General features: G+C 40.7%; 2 protein-coding genes across 10 annotated transcripts in view; one reads left to right on the forward strand and one right to left on the reverse strand.

Annotated features, from left to right (window-relative positions):
* Positions 1–14,882, reverse strand: part of RNF11 (ring finger protein 11) — a 106,156-nt gene extending 91,274 nt beyond the window's left edge. The window contains exons 1-3 of the transcript XR_013621940.1: positions 14,791–14,882; positions 11,706–11,757; positions 226–349 (exon numbers count right to left, since the gene is read on the reverse strand). The gene's annotated coding sequence lies outside the window, so the exon portion shown is untranslated. The remainder of the gene's footprint in view (positions 1–225; positions 350–11,705; positions 11,758–14,790) is intronic.
* The window catches only part of LOC137423079 (protein C-ets-1), a 105,745-nt gene continuing 95,844 nt past the window's right edge, over positions 13,284–23,184 (forward strand). For 2 of the 9 annotated variants that reach the window (XM_078770539.1, XM_078770589.1), the window contains exon 1: positions 18,320–18,378. The gene's annotated coding sequence lies outside the window, so the exon portion shown is untranslated. Of the gene's footprint in view, positions 13,304–14,832; positions 14,904–15,127; positions 15,250–16,823; positions 17,290–18,319; positions 18,379–23,184 lie in introns of those variants that run through there. The other 7 variants (XM_078770560.1, XM_078770564.1, XM_078770547.1 and 4 more) reach the window with 7 other exon arrangements.

Here is a 23,184-nt window from a genome sequence, read left to right on the forward strand (position 1 = left end):
GGACAGTCATGGAAAGCATAGTCCTCATTGAGGCCAGGTCTTAAATAAAGGAGCTGCATTGATAGAAAAGTGAAGAAAGAGAGAATCGTCTAAGAGTTTTTGAGGAAGTAAAAAAATCTGTCTTTTGAAAAGGGGAAGGTCGTAAGTGTTTGGAAAGACATGAGAAGGTAAAGAGTTCCATAGTTTGGCAGTGGAGGGGAAGAAACAAACATCATGACGGCCTACCTTTGAGCTGCCAATGGCCACAAAATAATCATGTGATGTTGTGGCTTGTGGAGTATTGTGTGGTCTTGCTAATGGTGAAGGTACACAAGCATCAAGTTCTTGGGAGCAGAAACTGAAGTAATATCTGTAGAAAAGAGAAAGAGAGCAAACTTTGCGACGTAAATCGAGTGGGTCGAGTTTTGATGTCAGATTGGGAGAGTTGATAAGTCGGATTACTTTGGTTCAATTCCGTCCAGTAATTATGTGGAGCTGGAACCTCCCCAGATGTGAGAGCAGTACTCTCTACATGGACGAATCAATTCTTTATATAGTTTAAGCAATTGTTCAGAGGAGAGGAATCTTAGACATCTGAACAGGACTCCTAGTTTCTTTGAGGCAGACTTAGCTGTTTGTGTAATCGGTGGATTCAAGGATAAATTTGATGTTAGGGTAATACCTAGTAGGTTTATTGTATCACATAGTGTAATTGTGAAGCTTTCAAAGGAGATTATTGAGTTCAGAGGAGTTTTAGAGAGAGATGGGAAGAAATTTAGTTTCAGAAGTATTAAACTTAACCTGATTACATTTGCCCAAATGGGGAAACCTTGTCCAAATCCAAAGTTAAAGAGGTGGCCGTGATCAAACGAGATGTAGATTGAGTGAGGGAAGATGGGACAGATTGGAATAACATGGAGGAATGTATATTGAGTCGTCAGCATGTGGGTGCATTTGGTTATTTGTAGAAGAAAGAAGGTCATTGATAAAAAGAAGGAAGAGGGTTGGAGACAGGACAGAACCCTGAGGGACATCGCTGTTGATAGGGAAGGAGGGTGATGTTGAACCATCAACAATTACTGAGATAGAGCGGTCGGAGAGAAAGCTCGATACGAGAGAGCAGAGTGAAGGAGGAAAGCCGAAAGAGGGAAGCTTGGATATCAGATCTTGATACCAAACTCTGTCAAAGGCTTTTGAGATATCAAGGACAACAACAAAGGATTCCACAAGGTCTCTCAGAGAAGAGGCCCAGACATTCGTAATGTAAGAAAGGATATCACCGGTTGATCTTGCCTTGCGAAAGCCATATTGATGGTCAGACAGAAGACTGTGAGATTCAAGATGCTCGAAGAAATGGGAATTGAGAAGACATTCAAAAACTTTGTAAATAGTAGAGGTCAGAGCAATAGGACGGTAATTGGAAGCGTTTGAATGATCACCCTTCTTTAAAATAAGATGTACTAAGGCATGTTTCCAGGTAGGAGGAAAAGTTTGGGTTTTTAAACAAAAATGAAACAAACGAGCAAGCACGGGAGAAAGTTCTGAAGCACACTCCTTCAAGACACGAGGACGAATGCCATCTTGTCCGTATGCCTTGCTTGTGTCCAGAGAGAGGAGTACTTTTTTGACTGCATGAAAAGAGATTGTATGGGGAGCATGGGATTGGTAAGGGGTGCATCAGAGAAAGATGGAATGTTAGAGTCATCCAGTGTGAAATTAGAGGAGAAAGGAGAACTAAAAATAGTTGCTTTATCAGATGGAGAAACAGCGATAGTATCGTCGGAATGGAAAAAGCGAAGGAAAAGTAGAGCAACAGAAGTTGGAGATTCTTTTTGCTAAGGACCAGAAAGATCTATTAGTGGGAGAGGATGAGAGGCTGTCACATTTCTCGTGGATAAAGGAATGCTTCGCCTCACGAATAACATGTTTGCAATGATTTCTGGCAGATATGAAAGCTGACTGCGAGTCGAAGAAAGAAGAGTCTTTCCATGTCCGATGTGTGTGTATACAGCAATTATTTGGCATATATTGGACGATTGTGAGCATACCTTTCATAGAGCTTTCATCAATCCCAAAACTATATGTTAAAGTAATTTGAGATCAGTATAGATGTACAGAGATGTAGGTATATGTGGGATTGGAAGGATGACCTGCATGTGCATGTGCATGTTGTGCCGTTTAGATATTTTGACTTGTTTTGATTCTCATAGTTGTGGTTCTTATCAAGCCTAATCATGTTGTCTGTGTAACTCAACTCCCAATTCAGCTGCCCTGTCTCCCTCCCCATCCATACAAAAACCCACATATTTCCTCCGCTATGAAGTATGCCCTCTCCTCAATTTTTCCTTTCCTTCTCACACTTTTTTGGTTTAGCCGTTAGGGTGCCAGCTTGGGATCCTAGGATCCTGGGTTCGAATCCCGGTCGATCGCTGAATTAACGCCAGGGGGGTTGACTCAGCCTGTCATCCTTCCGAGGTCGGCAAATTGAGTACCAGTTCACTAGTAATTCCCTGTGTGTCGCAAGAGGAGACTAACAGGGTTGGCAGCAGGAAGGGCATCCGGCCATAAAACATTGCTTCAAAAAAAGGGGACTATGGTGCCCCAAAAAGGCCAACCCCTGCCAATACAACCCCTGCTAACCCCCGCTCTATGCTAACCCCCGCTCTAGCGGGGAAAATGGCCTTAAAACGATCATTCATTCATTCATTCCTGCTCTGCGGGGAAAAATGGCCTCTAAAGGTGGTTCCTTCTCACACTCTTATCTTCTCTTTCCTACTTCCACACTTCCTTCACCCTTCCAATCTCACACTCCACTCCCACTACCATATGGCTCAGGTATATATGACAGAAATACTTGAGTATGAAAGACCGCTGGCAGGGCAGTTTGTCTCAGGCGAATTGCCTTTTCCTGACATTGTGATAATGTGTCACATTTGGGAAAGCAACCTCAACTAGACCAGGCCAAGACTCGACAGACAATAATAGGCCTCGCCTGTTAAATTGGAAAATCAGCGTAAAATTATTGGAAAAACCAAGAAATGTCAACATACATGTATTTAAAAAAACATATTTTTGTACTGCAAAAAGAATAAAACATCCCCGAGTGGGTTGACAGTCATCCCTTGAGTTTGTAGTTCAGACCTCTGCTGATTTGGAGAAACCTCTGAATCCCCTGTGAGACCCTCTGATACGAAATCGAAAAATCTAAGACCGAGTGATCCTGTGTACAATCGAGTAGAAGGGCTGTATTGGGTTTCGGAGCAATCGGTTGGTAAACAAGCATTCTGAGTATTGCGCTGCAATACATGTCCCCTACCGGCAGTCTGTCGTCCGGAAAACTGTTGGGGGAAATTACCAAAGTTCAAAGTGCCATAACTTTGTCAAAAATGATCGAAACGTCGTGAAGTTCGAACTTGATCTGTAACTTGTCATGAGGAAACCATGTACTAAGTTTGAAATCATGAGTGTTAAGAGTTTCGAAAAAAAGTCTGGAAAACTGTTCTTTGCGTGACAGACTGACTGACTGACTGACTGACTGACTGACTGACAGACGGAGGGACGGAGTGCGAACCTATAGTCCCCTCTGGTGTACAGCAGTAGGGGACTAATAAGCCCGCAAGGTCGCTCCGTGGAGCAGCCTGCACGTATTGCACTATGTGTGAATTATATAATTACCAACTCACGGTCTGAGGTAACTCGGCTAAAAATTATCCAATTTGCACCAAATAAAGTTTATGAATGGTTGCACAGACCCCTACGTCTCCTCACTAAAAGTGGAAACAGAATGTAAATTGGAGTTAAAACAAGGAATATTAACAGCTTTGACTTACCGCACTCCAAATTATAGTCCGGAAAACTGTTGGGGAAATTACCAAAGTTCAAAGTCCCATAACTTTGTCAAAAATGATCGAAACGTCGTGACGTTCGAACTTGATCTGTAACTTATCATGAGGAAACCATGTACCAAGTTTGAAATCATTAGCATTAAGAGTTTAGAAAGAATGTGCGGAAAACTGTTCTTTGCGTGACGGACTGACTGACTGACAGACTGACAGACTGACAGACAGACTGACTGACTGACTGACTGACTGACTGACAGACGGAGGGACGGAGTGCGAACCTATAGTCCCCTCTGGTGTACACCAGTAGGGGACTAATAAGCCCGCAAGGTCGCTCCGTGGAGCAGCCTGCACGTATTGCACTATGTGTGAATTATATAATTACCAACTCACGGTCTGAGGTAACTCGGCTAAAAATTATCCAATTTGCACCAAATAAAGTTTATGAATGGTTGCACAGACCCCTACGTCTCCTCACTAAAAGTGGAAACAGAATGTAAATTGGAGTTAAAACAAGGAATATTAACAGCTTTGACTTACCGCACTCCAAATTATAGTCCGGAAAACTGTTGGGGAAATTACCAAAGTTCAAAGTCCCATAACTTTGTCAAAAATGATCGAAACGTCGTGACGTTCGAACTTGATCTGTAACTTATCATGAGGAAACCATGTACCAAGTTTGAAATCATTAGCATTAAGAGTTTAGAAAGAATGTGCGGAAAACTGTTCTTTGCGTGACGGACTGACTGACTGACAGACTGACAGACTGACAGACTGACTGACTGACTGACTGACTGACTGACAGACGGAGGGACGGAGTGCGAACCTATAGTCCCCTCTGGTGTACACCAGTAGGGGACTAATAAGCCTGCAAGGTCGCTCCGTGGAGCAGCCTGCACGTATTGCACTATGTGTGAATTATATAATTACCAACTCACGGTCTGAGGTAACTCGGCTAAAAATTATCCAATTTGCACCAAATAAAGTTTATGAATGGTTGCACAGACCCCTACGTCTCCTCACTAAAAGTGGAAACAGAATGTAAATTGGAGTTAAAACAAGGAATATTAACAGCTTTGACTTACCGCACTCCAAATTATAGTCCGGAAAACTGTTGGGGAAATTACCAAAGTTCAAAGTCCCATAACTTTGTCAAAAATGATCGAAACGTCGTGACGTTCGAACTTGATCTGTAACTTATCATGAGGAAACCATGTACCAAGTTTGAAATCATTAGCATTAAGAGTTTAGAAAAAATGTGCGGAAAACTGTTCTTTGCGTGACGGACTGACAGACTGACAGACAGACTGACAGACTGACAGACTGACAGACTGACAGACGGAGGGACGGCGTGCAAACCTATAGTCCCCTCCGGTGTACACCGGTAGGGGACTAATAAGGGACAAGAAGGGATCCGAAGTTTGGGGGTTAACCAAACCCCTCCACCCACATGGTAGCTCCCATGATCCGAAATCGAACTAGAACGGCACTCAGTAGAGAGCATACCTCCGCCAGGTGAACAGTTTATGTTTTGTATCCCAGAGTAGATCATGAAATCACAATACAGAATCACATTTAATCAAAATCATCCGTCCACAACTTTTTGAGATATCCTGCTATGTATCGTTTTTGGCCCCATCTCCCAATGGTGAAGAATCACTTAAATAATTCTACTAGCCAGATCCGGATCCGAATCTTCACCAAAATTTAATCGATTAGTTCTTGTCACACACACAACTTCTCCACCAGTTTTCGTCCAAATCCATCCATAACTTTTTGAGATATTCTGGTATATGTTTGTTTTGGCCCTCTCTCTCAATGGTGAATAATTACTTTTAAAATTAAATAATTCTCTTATCCGAATCCATATTCAGATCTTCACCAAAATAGAATCGATTCCTCCTTGTCAAACGCACAACCTCTCCACGAAGTTTCGTCCAAATCCGTCCACAACTTTTTGAGATAATCCGCTATGTATCGTGTTTGGCCATATCTCTCAATGGTGAATAATTACTTTAAAGATTAAATAATTCTCTTATCCGAATCCATATTCAGATCTTCACCAAAATAGAATCGATTCCTTCTTGTCAAACACACAACCTCTCCACCAAGTTTCGTCCAAATCCGTCCATAGCTCTTTGAGATATCCTGCTATGTATCGTTTTTGGCCCTATCGCCCAATGGTGAAGAATCACTTTAAAAATTCTAGTAGCCGGATCCATATTCGGATCTTCACCAAAATCTAATCATTTTGTCCTTGTCACATACGCTACATCTCTGCCAAATTTCCTCCGAATCTGTCCACAACTTTTTTTGAGATATCTTGTTCACAAAACAGACAAACAGACAGGGGTGTAAACATAACCTCCATCCACCTTTGGTGGCGCAGGTAAAAATCGAAGCCGGAGCGATTGTGCGGGATACTGTCTTGTATTCATATGTCAAGTTTCAGAACAATCAGCCGGAAGATAAGGGAAGAGTAGCAAAAATAGGAAAAAGTTAACTGACGGACAAACGGACGGACAGACATCGGGACATCACGACGCATTTTGCAAGTTCATCTCTTCGAGAAACGAGATGAGATAACCTAAGGATCATTGAAAAGGATGGATGAAATTTATGGTGTTTGTATAATACAGTTGTTGTGTTTGCTGAAAGGAGGGGCTCAGTTCATGCTGCATTTTTCTCATACAGTGAACCTACAGAGTTATCGTTTTTTCAAATTCAGCTTTAACATCTATTTTATGCTTTGGTTTTAATGATGCACTGCCATGTGGGAATTGTTTTTTTTCCCATTTTTTGCTTGTGTGGAACAGCAAATGACAGTTTTCTTTGTTGCCTATGTTTTTAAAGGAATGAAAAAAATTCCCAAGCAATGCAACAAGAACAGCAACGAACAAGAAGTGAACATACAAACAATGAGGGGACAAGCTGAAGGTGGTGCTTCACCTGTTTTCATTATTCTTACCCATCCCCAACAACTTACATTTCTCATTGTTAAATTTCATCTGCCAATCTTTTGCCCAATCTATGAAAGTGTCTAGACTTTCTTGAAACTGCTCACCACCACTCTGCTATTTCTCACAGTGGGTTAGCATACGTCAATGAACGCGTTACTTATTTCACCTAGTAGTACATCTAGTAGTACATCTAGTAGGACATCTAGTAGTACATGCGGGCAAGGGGGTTAACAAGGGGAGATGTAGGAAATAGGGCAAAATGGAGAAGATTGTCATGGGGCCCACAAGGCTAACCCCCGCTCTCGCAGGGAAAATGGCCTTAAAATGCCTGTTGTTGTTTGTTGTTGTAGTACACCCACTCCCTATGGGAGTAGCAGGAAGGGTCTTGTTAATATCCTCTCTGGGGTATATAGATTGCAGTACATTTCGGCTCAGGTCCGTTAGTCTGCAGAGGACACGATAAGCATATAATGCCTCAAGAACGTCGGGGTTCCTCCCTTTCACTTTAGTGTTAAACAGCAGTAGCGACTGTTTAAAAAGGTAGTCATATGTGTTTGTGGGTTATAATATTTTTTACTTCTGGTAAACTTGCCCCACAAAACAGCATGATGAGCTATTTATACACGTTAACAAGGAGAAATAATTTGGCATTTCATCAGAAATCATCAGAAATAATTTGTTTGGCCAAGCCCTATTATAAGTATTAATATTCTTTTGTGATGACACTAATATTATGTATTATCATTATTGTTCTTATTACCCTCGCCAAAGGAGAGGGTATTGCATTTGAGTCCGTTTGTTTGTTTGTCTGTCTGTTTGTTTGTCTGCACAGAATAAATATGATTTTCTCTGCAACCGTTGGTCCGATTGACAGGAAATTTTCACCATAGGTGCAACTCCACATGTATAATTTTTTTAATGATAATTATGACGTCATAGGTCATGTGGTTCGGCCGCTATCTTGGAAAAATCGAAAAACTTTGCACCTCTATATCTCGGAAAGCACTGAATAGAAAAAAATTGAGAATGGCTCATTGTAAAGAACTCTCCATGGGGAATAAAATATGTTGATGATGTCATACTTGTCATAGGTGCCTCCATTATGACCTCATAATTTGGCAAGTACAAAACTTCATCCTATCAAGATGAAATTTATTGAGCGTCATGTAGGCATAAATTGGTGGGGAAAAAAATAATGACGTCATCGGTCACGTGGTTCGGCCGCCATATTTGTTTTAGCACAAAAGCCTTAAAAAAACACTGAAAATTCATCCTGGCGAGGTTTTGCAATCTCTGAATGCTCTTTCTAGTTACTTTTGTTATTAGAAGCGCCCTTGGGAAAACGCCATTATTATCTACGTTAACATATATATACACCTTAACACATATACTGTATAAACTGGGCAATGGGAAAGTGATGCACAGACTCAGCTTCATCGCCGAAGTTTCCAATGATGTTGAAAGCCTTGTTTCTATGGCGTCAAGCTGAGCAAAATTTGAGACAGGGGAGCCAGCCCAGAGGGGAGAGCAGTACTCCATCAAGCTGCGGATGAAAGCCTTGTAGGTAGATATGTAAGCTGCGGATGTAGGTAAATCCAGCACCAAACTTTTCATCAGTATGAAGCTGAATAAATAAAAACTTAATCAGGATTCCAAAAATCAAGGTACCACCAACTATTGTAGTTGCCCAGAAAAAGAAAAACCCTGGGCCAATTGCCTAAAAAGGAAGAAGAAAGAATTGGGGTAAGCATTCATTGATTTATGATTGATTTTGTACAAAATGTAGTATAAACTGTAAGAAATGTAGAGGCATATGACAAAGTCTCATTGATGTCTACCATCGACTTTTTGAAAACACCCTTGAAATATTAACCTTATGAACTCTCAACTTCTTTTAAGGACCTCGATTACTCCCACCTTCTTATGGGGTCGGCCAGGGAATGTTTTTGGCCCAAATCTTTCATGAACCGACTAGCCAGGCCTGACCCTTGGAATTTGATCTTTAAGACATTGAGGGATCTTTAACACCCACTAACACCAGTGATGGCATTCTAACAGAGGTGTCCTCCTTCCGATGGACCACACAGACATCGATGGCTCTCCCTGCGTTCGAAACACCGGGATGACCCTTTATAGGTGGGTCGACATTTGAACCCAGGCTAGACAGCGCTAAGGCAGGTATGTACACCTACAAGCTATCCTGCCAGACCGATGAATGAGTGGTGGTTGTAAAAACATGACTCACGATTACCAGTGACACAACAAACTATTTAAATGCACGTTTGACACGACAAACCGTTTCTGTGAACATTCCACTCTCACAACATGTTAGCACACCTTGTCAAACCACATTCTCGCTGTTTGTTTGGTTAATAATTGTTATCGATCATTGTATCTAATGTCTAAGTCACACATAGGCGGATATTTTGGCGACTACTGGCGACTGCCGGCGATCAAGATTTTTCGGCGACTACTGGCGATTTCGGGCGGTCAAATATGGTCAGGCGGCAGTATGGCGACTGCAGGCGGCCACATTGCGACTGCATTGCGACGACGCCCCGAGTGGGATGGCGACTGTTGAAGATCGACGACGACTGCATTGCGGATGCACGGCGGCAGCGTGGCGACAGTCTGGCAGCTAGATTACGACCGATGGCGGATCGCGGCGACTGCATTGGGGCCGGGTGGCGGTTTACTCCGACGTCCGCAAGACTGCAATAAGACCGCCGGTGATTGGAGACGATTCACACAACTTTTTAAATCTTTATTTCTCTATTTTACATTTCACTTTATTCATTTCAATGATGTATGACATGAAGCATAAAGATGTTTGATGTACAATAAGAAAGTTAATAAAGATGTATCATTGTAATGTAATAATCAAACTTTTCTGCAGGGAGAGAGAATGGAAATAAAGTCCAACAAAATATTTCCACTGGTCCCAAGTCCCATAAATAAAGTTTCCAAAGGACCAAAGTCCCAAAAATAAAGTTCCCAAAAGTCCCAAGTCCAAACAATAAAGCCATATCCTTGTTGGCACCACAGGACCTCACTCCACGGAGACCCTCACACCATCCTGTCTTGCCATGGAATCGTGGTATGTCGTAATGCAGTCGCCAGGCAGTCGTATCTCTGTCGCCAGTGGCCGTAACTCGGCCGCCACTAGTCCTACTGCTGTCGTCGTCAGTCTCCCATAGCCGCAGGGGAGACGTGGCAGTTCTTCTGTAGTCGATATGCAGCCGCAACAGTGTCGGCCCGTAGTCGGGAAGATGCCGCAGGAAGGCCGTATGGCATTCGCATCTCTGCCGTGCTAGCTGGTGGGGCGATTGCGGAAGACTATGAGCCACTGGGTTGCGGCCGCTTTACGCTCTTATTACGGATACCGACGACAGCATGGCGGTTCCATCACGACAACATGGCGGATTTTTTTCGAGTGCGACTGAGCGCGCCGTTTTTAAACATTTAAAAAAATATTTGGCCCCTTTGCGGCTCTTGCCGACTGCAGCCGACCTGGGGAGGATAACCACGACTACAGGCGACCGTCCATTACGGTTTCATTACGATTGTCGGCGGGTGGTGGCGATTTTTCCAGTCGCCAGTAGTCGCCGACAAATCCGCCTATGTGTGACTTAGGCATAAAGTCCGACCCTTTCACACTGGTGATGATTTTATTTTTAATACTGTAAAAATTTTTTAATTTTAATTGCCCAACTTTTCTTGTTTGCAATATCTTGTTCCTCAACGTTTCCCAAAAGGATAAAAACAAGACCGGAAGTCTAACAGTGGCGTAGCTGGGCTTGTAAAATATTATAAACCACAAACACGTATGATTAGCTTTTTAAACAGTCGCTAATGCTGTTTATAACATTAAACAAATAAATTTGGAGGAATCTCGACATCCGTGACGTAAGTTTTACTTACAGAACTGAGCAAAGATCTACTGTAATTTATATACCACACAACGGTTTGGTAAATAACATGCTATCAAAAAAACCGAGGCGAATTCCTTACTTCCGTGGTTGTTAGTACCGTACTAACATCGATTACCATACCGTAACAGCGTAAGATAACTTATCATTGATTCATGAACTATACACCGCTTCAATCCATCAACTTTGTAGTCACGACATTGGGATTAAAGTGTTGTGGTCATATTGACATTATTATTATTATTACGAAAACGATACAACTGAAACGATACACTACTGTATTAAAAAACGTGTGCTTAATTTGTCCGAAGGTGAGTCATGAAGCCTAAGGCCTATACATACCGTATTGTTGGAAGAGACATAACTCCGATGTTTTCGATATTTGATGGTCATTTTAACAATCGGTTTGTTTTTGTTTCACACTGAATGAAAAACGTCAAGTTAGAGCATGGCGATTGTGATATATGACAGGTTCGACGATATGTTCGATCGGAGTGTGGAGAGTCAGCTGCCTTACCGCCGTAATGACATCAGACGTAATCGTGTCACCCTGTCATGTGACCAGATTCTCAGCTCTGATTGGTATACGTTTGAGGGGACATACAGATGGACAAACACTGTGTTTGACTGCATCAGACTGCGGACGTTTGAGGGGACATACAGACGGACAAACATATTCTAGACGGCTTTGACCTATGGGCGACGCCATAAAAACAAGACCAAAAGTCTAACAACGGTGTAGCCAGGCTTGTTTGATACTTTAGTGGAAGAGGATAGTATGACCTGGGTGGGGATACCAGTTAGCAAATAATGTAAGTGTTAAATTAAAAGTTATTAAATATAATAAAATTAATAAAATAAGACAACAAAATTAATTAAACATTACATTGAAAAATTTAAATTATTTAAAAAAAATTGAAGTCCTGTTAAGTCTTTAACTTCAGTCGAGCATCAGGCATTGACAGCAGGCTCGTGAAGGACTAGGACAAAAAACGTACCTGGTCTGAATGTTGCTGTATCCAGTCAATAACGAAACTGCAAATGGGGAATCTGCGAATGGAAACCCTTACATCATTTCCTCATTTTACTTTAAACTCTATATCTCTATATTTTCATTCCAAACAGACGGCCAAACAGAATGAATTCATCATTCCAATCACAAATTAATACTATACTATTAATACATCTAAATATAATGATAAATCACGATTGTATTGAGATATTATCAAACCAGCGAACCATCATCCTCTGTTCACTTCCGGATTCCGGAGCAAGATCCGTGTCGATCTCATTTCAAAACCATAATTGTATTGAGGAATTTCTGAAACCTCCTACCTACCTTATGACACCCGCTGGGACCCCAAAACGTTCCACAGAAGGTTATTATATTTCCTTTTAGTAAAATATGCAACTGTAATGGTTACTGAACACTCCCCTCCTGTCATGTGACCAGATCCTCAGCTCTAATTGGTGGACGTTTTTGAGGGACATACATGCACACATACGTACATACACCTGACAGACAACCAAACGCTGTTCCAGACGTCATTGCATTACGGGCTATGCCGTAAAACCCCTTTGGGTTAACCTTTCAAAGTGATACTGCAGCTCTTTGTTGCTTGCAAAATTGAAGATTTTTCAAGTATATTGGTCGGTTGTGTCTGATATTCTGTCTGTTTGTTTGTTTGTCACCGGCCTACAGGTCACGATTCTAAACCCATCGTCACGCAACTTCACCATGTTGTAGAGGTCTACACAATTGAGAAGCCTATTGATTTTGAGGTCAAAGGTCAAAAGGTCATCTGGAGGTCAAATTTCTAAAATCGCCATTTTTAATCAGATTGACTTGAATATTGAACAGCATTTGTATTTTGAGTCACTAAATAGGGAAACCAACTATTTTTGAGGTCAAAAGGTCAAAGGTCAACACAAGGTCAAACTTCCAAAATCATCAATTTTCATCTGAAAAGTCATCAATTTTCATCTGATTGACTTGCATATTTAACAGCATTTGCACAGCGCCTCACTGAATTGGGAAAACAACTGTTTTTGAGGTCAAAGGTTAAAGTTCAACTCAAGGTGAAACTTCTAAAATCATCAATTTTCATTGGAAAAATCGTCACTTTTCATCCTATTAACCCGAGTTTTGATCGAGATCGTCAATTTTAAGCTGGATGAAATGGCCAATTTGATGGATCAATGGCAAACTTTTTGGGGTGGAGGGGGTGGGGAGAGGGTGGATTTTCCAAGCATCGTGCTCTGCATGACGTCTTCTTGTTTATTTATTCATCTAATTATCTTGTACGCACCGAAGTTGGGTGGATGAGGGGCGAAATTGTCAAAAGGAGACAAGAAGGATGATCACAGAGACAAAAGTGGTTTTTGGAATGTGAGAAGAGTGGAATCCATTATATTTACATATAGCTTAGCTTCTCGAATATTAATTGATCCGTTGAACATCACCTTTGGAAATCCTTACATCTTATGTTGCAGGAATTGATGGAACAAATGGAAGACTTTTTTTTACACAGCAGCTTTCTTTCTGGATGTCACTCTGAAACTTCTTCATCTACCTGTTTTCTTAACTTACATCTTCGTAAGTCCGATACACATGAATTCTGGGATCCATATTGGGCATACTACCTGCATCCAAGCAAACTTTTACAAGTAAGTAAAAACTACTTTGGGATATATTGTGGCCATTTTGTCATCTCCCTAATAAATGTCTGGTCAACATTTGAGTCTTCCAATATCAATAATAGAAAAAATGTATCATTCCCGAAGCTGAGTTCACAGATGCTTCACTACGTTCCACTATTTTAGCATCCCACTATTGCCAACTTTAGAAGAGCGCAATGCTGAAACATTTGCTGATAATTTCACTTAGTTTAATTTCTGATAATTTCAATTTCACAAAAATAAATTAAGTACTACCACCACAACCAGCACTACTACTACCACCACCACTACTACTAGCACCACTACTACTACTACTAGCACTACTACTACCATCAGCACTACTACTACCACCAGCACTACTACTACTACCAGCACTACTGCTACCACCACCACTACTACTACCACCACCACTACCAGTCCTACTACTACCATCGCTACTACTACTACTACCACCACCACTAATACTACTACTACTACCACTACTACTAGCAGCACTACTACTACTACTACCACCAATACCACTAGCAGCACTACTACTACTACTACTACCACCACTACTACTACCACCACCACTACTACTACTAGCAGCACTACTACTACTACCATCACTACTACTACCACCACTACTACTACCACTACCACCACTACTACTACCACCACTATTACTACTACCACGATTACCACCACCACCACTACTACTACCGCTACTACTACTACTACTACTACCACCACTACTACTACTACCACCACTATTACGCTACCACTATTACCACTACTGCTGCTACTACTAGCACCACTACCACTACTACCACCACCACTACTACTACTACTACTACCACTACGACTACCACCACTACTACTAGCACCACTACTATTACCTCCACTACCACTACCACCACCACTACTACTACTAGCATCACTACCACTACTACTACTACCACCACTACTACTACTGCTACGACTAGCAGAAGTCAGTGGCAAAAATACCACGACAGAAAAGTCTTAGCATATTATTATATATAAAGAAAAAGAAGAGAAGACAAGTTCGGACACCCTCCCCCTGGTGAAGTACGCTGTGATGTACTGTTTGTACACTGTTGCTCAGCACACTAACGGGGAGTGAAGACTGCATGATGCGAACAGCCGGCCCAGCGTAGGTAATATGAGTGCAGACACACTCCCTCCTCCCGATATAACAATACACGAAGGTGTCGGGGAGGGTGGACACACCGCCGCCCCCCCCCCCAACACCTTAGCATATTATTATATAGACTACTATGGCCCCAATTATTCTTACCTTGTGGGCTCAGCTGGAGACCCTTTTTGACCCAAGTCTTTTACGAGTTGACCGAAGGTGATTTCGGGAGGAATTTTCAATTGCTTCGGGTGCCGGAGATAACTCACCTCCTCTTCGCAAAATACACCGTGAGATCTTCAACATTCGCCAACGAATGCGAGCAGATGGGTCCTTTTGATAGATGGCGCACACATCAAGACCTCGCCCTACAGGTACCAAGGTAACAGTTTATACCTGGGTCAACATTATAACATCAGCGTAGAAAACTCAAAGGTGATACACATCCGAATACTGAAGTTATGATTTAAATTCTCCTGATCCTGTTTATAATGTTATCCAACAGCAGGTTAATCGTCTTGTATACCTGTAGTGAACAGTTTTTGAGATAGTTCAAAAACACTCACCAATAAAGTTGAACTATAAAAAGAACACGAACGGTTTGGAGAGGCGTCCTCTGATGAAGGTGGAGAGAGGTGAGCGAAGGAGAGAGTGAGCAGGTGAAATAAGGTGTGGTATTGATCGAGTTTGAGTCATACGCCAGTCGCTCGGAGTTTTGCTGGAAACAGGTAAGTCTGTTTGTCTCTGTGATTCCGTCGTGCACTCGTCTCTTTTCGTCGATGTCTGTTTCTCGGTATGTCCCTGTCTCACATGAGAACTGCATGCTCCTCTTTCGTGTTCCATAGCGGGACAGATATCTGTCTTACTAAAGGGTTAAAAACATAAACACGAGGTGTCTATTTCATTCCCTGGAGGGTTATCCAAAGTGCATTCTCTTTGGAATTTCGTTCTGCTTTTTTGCATTCAATCCTTTTTTTACATTCACACTGTTAATTCCCCTTTTTTTACATGATCCACAACATACGTCATTGCATGTCCATTTCCCCATGTCATTGTCTGAGTGTGGCGGTGTCGATGTGTCAATGTAAACGTATCTGAATGTTTGCGCCTAGGTCATTTTGGTCGATTACAGATGACATTTAAATGTTGTTGTATTCTTGTCTCTCCGTGTTTATCTGTCTCTGTCCATGTTGTTTCTGCATTGTCGGTTCATTTTGGTTGTTCAGGACTTCTGTCTGAATTACAATTCCTTATTTTTTTTTTTTTTTTTTGCATACAAGATCGAGGCTCGTGTAAGAGCTAACATTCATCACAAAATGACAAACTGGCACATAAAACTTATGATAAAGGGAGCGGGAGACGAGATGCAGAGCAGGAACATCGGGAGATCTGTGGGAGGGAGAGGGCTTGGGAGGAGAAGGCATGGAATGGGTTGGGAAGGGGGAGGAGGGGGTGGGAGAGGTAAAAAAAACAAAAAAAACACATGGACACTGCTAGAACTTCCAGGAAAGAAGTCGGTATTTCAAAAAAGTGGATCTGGGGTGAATTAACGGGGGTAGAATACTTAAATAAATAATGTAAGATTGTGTAGGGGAGATATACAAATTGGATTTCCTGGCCTTTACTCTCTCAGACTTTATTTTTCTGACTTCAATTGTTTTTTTGTCTTCCTACTTTTATGTTTGCATTTTTTTAGAGGGGGGGGGGGGGGCGGTTCTTGTCTTTGCTAGTGGAGATATTTGTGATTCAACAACCCTTGGATTCATTTTTGGCTTGAAATCAGGAAGTTTTTTTTTTCTCCAGGAAGTCTTCAAGTCAGAAAGTTTTCACAAGATGCACATGAACCATTTTGTCTTGCTGAAGATCATTTCGGTAGAAAAAGAGACTTTTTGTGTCAACATGCGGCCTGGCACCGAACATGCGGCCTCGACCAACCGTAGCCGTGGGACTCTGCATTGCATTTCATTCCACGTCTAGCTCACCCAAAGTTTGGGCAGTTAAGCGTAAGGAAGGTGCTCACAGATCTGTGACTATTTTCCCAAATTTTTATTCGACGAATTATCTTCTAGACGCGCAGATTTGCGATGAATGGCTTTCGACTCGGCCACGAGCAAAACATGCTACCTTTTCTTCAGATTTGTTACCGGTCCTCTATGAATATGTCCTCTTAATACCGGACAACCTGTATTCCCCAATCACATTCAATGGGAGAATCCAGTTCCTGCTCATACGTGCATTTTTGCCAAAGAGTAATGATACCCATGTCAATTGTATGACTGCTTTTTGTCTTGAGGTCCAAAGTGCATGCGGATTGTTTTGATGAGCTTTGCATGACCATGTACTTTGGTCTAGGCGATGAAGTATGCTCGCTTACCTTGATCACAATATGCAGTGGTTTTTAGAAAAAACCTTTTTGTATACAAGCTGTTTGTCCGGAGAGAAACAGCAAGTGGAGTTTCTAAGATCATGCAATTTGTCTTTAGGGCAAGGATTTACGCATTTATTGCAGGATCGTGCATTTTGTCTTTAGGGCAAGTATTTACGCATTTATTGCAGGATCGTGCATTTTGTCTTTAGGGCAAGGATTTACGCATTTATTGCAGGATCGTGCATTTTGTCTTTAGGGCAAGGATTTACGCATTTATTGCAGGATCGTGCATTTTGACCTGTTTTTTTTTTGTATACAAAATTGAGGCTCATGGAAGAAAGATCTGACAGATGTCATTCAGAACGACGCTGTCTCAATATCCTTACCTCCAGTACCAAAGGTAGATGAAGCTTTTTGTTTTCACCCCCATTCGTCTGTCTGGTTGTCTGTCTGTGAGCAGGATATCTCAAAAATATTTACGGACGAATTTGGATGAAATTTGGTGGACATGTTCCCTGTGTGATAAGGTTGGAATGATTGGATTTTGGTGGATTTTTTTTTCCATATCTGGATACAACAATTTTAAGTGATTCTTCACCTTTCTAAGATGGAGCCAAAAACAATATATAGCATAATACCTCAAACGGTTATGCACGACTTATGACAAAACTTGGTGGACGAGTTGGTTTGGTGACAAGAACAAGCCGATTGGATTTTGGTTCAGGTCCAGATCCAGATCCGGCCTATCAGTGGGATACAAAATGTAAACTGTTCAGCCTGGCAGAGGTATGTGCTCTACCGAGTGTCGTTCTAGTTACCTCCGCCTTCAAAGGTGGATTAAGTGATTCTTCACCATTGGGAGATCGGACCGAAAACGATACGATACATAGGAGGATATTTCAAAAAGTTGTGGATCGATTTGGATGAAACATGGTGGACAGATTGTGTGCGTGACGAGGACTAATCGATTCGATTTTGGTGATGATCTGAATATGGATTCGGATATGAGAATTATTTAATTTTTAAGTGATTCTTCACTATTGAGAGATCGGGCGAAAAGCGATAAATGACATATTTGAAAAAGTTATGGATGACATGACTAAACTTGTTGGACGAGTTGGTTAGGTGACAAGAACAAGCCGATTACATTTTGGTTTAGGTCCGAATCCAGATACGGTCTATCAGTGGGATACAAAACATAAACTGAGCACCCTGGTGGAGGTTTGCGCTCTACCGAGTGTCGTTGTAGTTTGACATGCTATCAAATGGATGAATTTTTGTTATAGATGATTACTTTTAAAAGAGGCATAAACCTTCCGGATGTGCAGGCGGAACAAATCAGATCATGTCATTGGAGGCAACAACCCTTTTCTTGGATACTTTCTGCAGCCTCCTTTGACTATAAGGGCTGAGCGTTAACTAATGATAACATCACAGGCTGGGGTAAATGATTAGTTGTAAGCTCGTTGGTTGTTCCTTCCCAATACAGGTGAGAGATGTGATTGGAGTTTTGGAATTTAATTCATATATTGACTGTTATCGGCTGCATACTGTACCTGCTGCATACTGCATACTGTACAGTATGTACATACTGTACATACTGTACCTGTTTGCCAGACACTGTGGTGCATGGTTCTGTCTGCATTGTTGCTCATGACTCATGAAGAGGCGATGAAACCGTTCCGGTGTCCAATTAGGGAATAGAGTGTTGCAGTGCTCATGCATGTGCAACTTGTAACTATCTGAAGCTGTGGAGGAACCCTGGTAGGGTTGGAAACAGTAAAAGGGCTCACCTTGTGCAGCTTCATGCAGACTTCTTTGACTAGATTCGGGCGTAACCGTTTATCGAAACACGGAGGAACCCAAACATCTGATGCAATATATAATGGAGCAACTGGGAGCATGATTATTGACAGGCGCATGACTAATTAGTCATGATATGTCGGGAGAAGGAAAATCCCAGAATGTAGCATTAATGCCTTGGGGGTAAATAGCATCCAGGTGAAAATGACTTTCTCCTCTGCATACGAAAAAGAAGACCAGGTACAAAAAAAAAGGACCACACTCCTCTCGGGCCTCTAATGGGTGTCTGCTCTGGAATGACTTGCCTTCCTCTGTTCGACATGTTGACTCTCTTCTTGCCTTTAAAACCTCCCTCAAAACCTATCTGTTTCACAAGTCTTTCAAAGTCTAAGTCCTGTTTTCCCTTTGGTTTGAGGTGGGACAGAGATCGAGAGTATGTCTGTGTACATGTGCGGGGGAGGGAGGGGAGGAGGAGGGGGAGTACACATCTGTGGGTTTTGAATGGGGAGGGAGAGGAATAGGGCAAGAGTGAAGGGGTGTCTGTGTGTGTGTATGTTTGTGTGTGTGTGTGTGCGGTGTGTGTGCGTTCGCATGATAATGTAAAGCGCCATGAGGGTCGTTTACTCTGCTTGATGGGGCTATATAAGACTCCTTTATTATTATTATTATTATTATTATTATTATTATTATTATTATTATTATGTGACCCAACATGTCATGGAAACATGTTTTACATCTGGGGCGATTGCAACTCGTCCCAAATTGTTAAACTCCTCCATCATTAGAAGAAAAACAGGAAGAGACGAGAATGTTGAGAACGAGAGGCTGTTGCTGGAGCATTTTCCAACACAACTTGTTGGAAGAAGATTACTCCTTTTGCAATTTCAGATACATATGGTTGCTGAAGCAGTTTTCTAGGCTATTGGGCACAATCCTGGTCCGGTTGCCCTGGTCACTACATCCCACTATTTTAGCATTCCACTATTTTAGCATCCCACTATTTTAGCATTCCACTATTATAGCATCCCACTATTTTAGCATCCCACTATTTTAGCATCCCACTATTTTAGCATTCCACGATTTCAGCATCCCACTATTTTAGCATCCCACTATTTAGCATCCCACCATTTTAGCATCCCACTATTTTAGCATTCCACGATTTCAGCATCCCACTATTTTAGCATCCCACTATTTAGCATCCCACTATTTTAGCATCCCACTATTTTAGCATCCCACTATTTTAGCATCCCACTATTTTAGCATTCCACGATTTTAGCATCCCACTATTTTAGCATTCTTCTACTTTAGCATTCCACTATTTTAGCATCCCACTATTTTAGCATTCCACTATTTTAGCATCCCACTATTTTAGCATTCCACTATTTTAGCATCCCACTATTTTAGCATTCCACTATTTTAGCATTCCACTATTTTAGCATCCCACTATTTTAGCATCCCACTATTTTAGCATCCCACTATTTAGCATCCCACTATTTTAGCATCCCACTATTTTAGCATTCCACGATTTCAGCATCCCACTATTTTAGCATCCCACTATTTAGCATCCCACTATTTTAGCATCCCACTATTTTAGCATCCCACTATTTTAGCATTCCACGATTTCAGCATCCCACTATTTTAGCATCCCACTATTTAGCATCCCACTATTTTAGCATCCCACTATTTTAGCATTCCACGATTTCAGCATCCCACTATTTTAGCATCCCACTATTTAGCATCCCACTATTTTAGCATCCCACTATTTTAGCATCCCACTATTTAGCATCCCACTATTTTAGCATCCCACTATTTTAGCATTCTTCTACTTTAGCATTCCACTATTTTAGCATCCCACTATTTTAGCATTCCACTATTTTAGCATTCCACTATTTTAGCATTCCACTATTTTAGCATTCCACTATTTTAGCATTCCACTATTTTAGCATTCCACTATTTTAGCATTCCACTATTTTAGAATTCCACTATTTTAGCATTCCACTATTTTAGCATTCCACTATTTTAGCATTCCACTATTTTAGCATTCCACTATTTTAGCATTCCACTATTTTAGCATCCCACTATTTTAGAATTCCACTATTTTAGCATTCCACTATTTTAGCATCCCACTATTTTAGCATTCCACAATTTTAGCATTCCACTATTTTAGCATTCCACTATTTTAGCATTCCACTATTTTAGCATTCCACTATTTTAGCATCCCACTATTTTAGCATCCCACTATTTTAGCATCCCACTATTTTAGCATTCCACTATTTTAGCATTCCACTATTTTAGCATTCCACTATTTTAGCATTCCACTATTTTAGCATTCCACTATTTTAGCATTCCACTATTTTAGCATTCCACTATTTTAGCATTCCACTATTTTAGCATCCCACTATTTTAGCATTCCACTATTTTAGCATTCCACTATTTTAGCATTCCACTATTTTAGCATCCCACTATTTTAGCATTCCACTATTTTAGCATTCCACTATTTTAGCATTCCACTATTTTAGCATCCCACTATTTTATCATCCCACTATTTTAGCATCCCACTATTTTAGCATTCCACTATTTTAGCATCCCACTATTTTAGCATTCCACTATTTTAGCATTCCACTATTTTGGCATCCCACTATTTTAGCATTCCACTATTTTAGCATCCCACTATTTTAGCATCCCACTATTTTAGCATTCCACTATTTTAGCATCCCACTATTTTAGCATTCCACTATTTTAGCATCCCACTATTTTAGCATTCCACTATTTTAGCATTCTACTATTTTAGCATCCCACTATTTTAGCATCCCACTATTTTAGCATTCCACTATGATAGCATTCCACTATTTTAGCATCCCACTATTTAGCATCCCACTATTTTAGCATCCCACTATTTTAGCATTCTTCTACTTTAGCATTCCACTATTTTAGCATCCCACTATTTTAGCATTCCACTATTTTAGCATTCCACTATTTTAGCATTCCACTATTTTAGCATTCCACTATTTTAGCATTCCACTATTTTAGCATCCCACTATTTTAGCATCCCACTATTTTAGAATTCCACTATTTTAGCATTCCACTATTTTAGCATCCCACTATTTTAGCATTCCACAATTTTAGCATTCCACTATTTTAGCATTCCACTATTTTAGCATTCCACTATTTTAGCATTCCACTATTTTAGCATCCCACTATTTTAGCATCCCACTATTTTAGCATCCCACTATTTTAGCATTCCACTATTTTAGCATTCCACTATTTTAGCATTCCACTATTTTAGCATTCCACTATTTTAGCATTCCACTATTTTAGCATTCCACTATTTTAGCATTCCACTATTTTAGCATCCCACTATTTTAGCATTCCACTATTTTAGCATTCCACTATTTTAGCATTCCACTATTTTAGCATCCCACTATTTTAGCATTCCACTATTTTAGCATTCCACTATTTTAGCATTCCACTATTTTAGCATCCCACTATTTTAGCATCCCACTATTTTAGCATCCCACTATTTTAGCATTCCACTATTTTAGCATCCCACTATTTTAGCATTCCACTATTTTAGCATTCCACTATTTTGGCATCCCACTATTTTAGCATTCCACTATTTTAGCATCCCACTATTTTAGCATCCCACTATTTTAGCATTCCACTATTTTAGCATCCCACTATTTTAGCATTCCACTATTTTAGCATCCCACTATTTTAGCATTCCACTATTTTAGCATTCCACTATTTTAGCATCCCACTATTTTAGCATCCCACTATTTTAGCATTCCACTATTATAGCATTCCACTATTTTAGCATTCCACTATTTTAGCATCCCACTATTTTAGCATCCCACTATTTTAGCATTCCACTATTTTAACATTCCACTATTTTAGCATCCCACTATTTTAGCATTCCACTATTTTAGCATCCCACTATTTTAGCATTCCACTATTTTAGCATTCCACTACTTGAGCATTCCACTATTTTAGCATTCAACTATTTTCGCATTCCACTATTTTAGTATTCCACTATTTTAGCATCCCACTATTTTAGCATTCCACTATTTTAGCATTCCACTATTTTAGCATTCAACTATTTTCGCATTCCACTATTTTAGCATTCCACTACTTGAGCATTCCACTATTTTAGCATTCCACTACTTGAGCATTCTACTATTTTAGCATTCCACTACTTGAGCATCCCACTATTTTAGCATTCCACTACTTGAGCATTCCACTATTTTAGCATTCCACTATTTTGGCATTCCACTATTTTAGCATTCCACTATTTTAGCATCCCACTATTTTAGCATCCCACTATTTTAGCATTCCACTATTTTAGCATCCCACTATTTTAGCATTCCACTATTTTAGCATTCCACTATTTGAGCATTCCACTATTTTAGCATTCCACTATTTTAGCATTCCACTATTTTAGCATTCAACTATTTTAGCATTCCACTATTTTAGCATTCCACTATTTTAGCATTCC

Source organism: Myxine glutinosa, chromosome 1 (genome assembly GCF_964187855.1).
Source record: "Myxine glutinosa chromosome 1, kmMyxGlut1.1, whole genome shotgun sequence".
In the NCBI taxonomy this organism is placed as follows: domain Eukaryota; kingdom Metazoa; phylum Chordata; class Myxini; order Myxiniformes; family Myxinidae; genus Myxine; species Myxine glutinosa.